Source organism: Arachis duranensis, chromosome 3, assembly GCF_000817695.3.
Source record: "Arachis duranensis cultivar V14167 chromosome 3, aradu.V14167.gnm2.J7QH, whole genome shotgun sequence".
NCBI classification, from domain to species: Eukaryota; Viridiplantae; Streptophyta; class Magnoliopsida; order Fabales; family Fabaceae; genus Arachis; species Arachis duranensis.
Window position 1 is genome coordinate 33,345,576 of NC_029774.3, and position 1,297 is coordinate 33,346,872.

The window sequence follows — 1,297 nt, forward strand, 5'->3', positions numbered from 1 at the left end:
GAACGAGGGTCAGCACGACGTAAAAAAATGAAAAAAAAGAAAAAAAATCGGAGGAGCCTGCCGGAGATGAGGCCATTACGGCTCGCCTTCATGTGTCCTGCTTGGGATAGGGTCATTTAAAGAACGAGGGTCAGCACAACGTAAAAAAAATCGGGAACACGATGTAAAAAAAATGGGAGGAGCCTGCCGGAGATGAGGCCATTACGGCTCACCTTCAGGTGTCCTCCTCGAGATAGGGTAATTTAAAGAACGAGGGTCAGCACGACGTAAAAAAATGAAAAAAAAAAAGAAAAAAAATCGGAGGAGCCTGCCCGAGATGAGGCCATTACGGCTCGCCTTCAGGTGTTCTCCTTGGGATAGGGTCATTTAAAGAACGAGGGTCAGCACAACGTAAAAAAAAATCGGGAAAAGAACGAGAAAAAAAAATCGGAGGAGCCTGCCGGAGATGAGGCCATTACGGCTCGCCTTCAGGTGTCCTCCTCGAGATAGGGTAATTTAAAGAGCGAGGGTCAACACGACCTAAAAAAATGAAAAAAAAGAAAAAAAATCGGAGGAGCCTGCCGGAGATGAGGCCATTACGGCTCGCCTTCATGTGTCCTGCTTGGGATAGGGTCATTTAAAGAACGAGGGTCAGCACGACGTAAAAAAAAAAAGAAAAAAAAGGGAAAAAAATGAAAAAAAAACTAAATCGGAGGAGGCTGCCGGAGATGAGGCCATTACGGCTCGCCTTCAGGTGTCCTCCTTGAGATAGGGTCATTTAAAGAACGATGGTCAGCACGACGTAAAAAAAACATCGAAAAAAAACGAAAAAAAAATCGGAGGAGCCTTCCGGAGATGAGGCCATTACGACTCGCCCTCAGGTGTCCTCCTCGGGATAGGATCATTTAAAGAACAAGGGTCAGCACGACGTAAAAAAAAAGAAAAAAAAAATCGGAGGAGGCTAAAATCGGGAAAAGAACGAGAAAAAAAATCGGAGGAGCCTGCCGGAGATGAGGCCATTACGGCTCGCCTTCATGTGTCCTCCTCGGGATAGGGTCATTTAAAGAACGATGGTCAGCACGACGTAAAAAAAAGGGGAAAAAACGAAAAAAAATTGGAGGATCCTGCCGGAGATGAGGCCATTACGGGTCGCCTTCAGGTGTCCTCCTATGGATAGGGTCATTTAAAGAACGAGGGTCAGCATGACGTAAAAAAAAGAAAAAAAACATCGGGAAAAAAAAACGAAAAAAAATCGGAGAGCCTGCTGGAGATGAGGCTATTTTGGCTCACCTTCAGGTGTCCTCCTCGGGATAGGGTC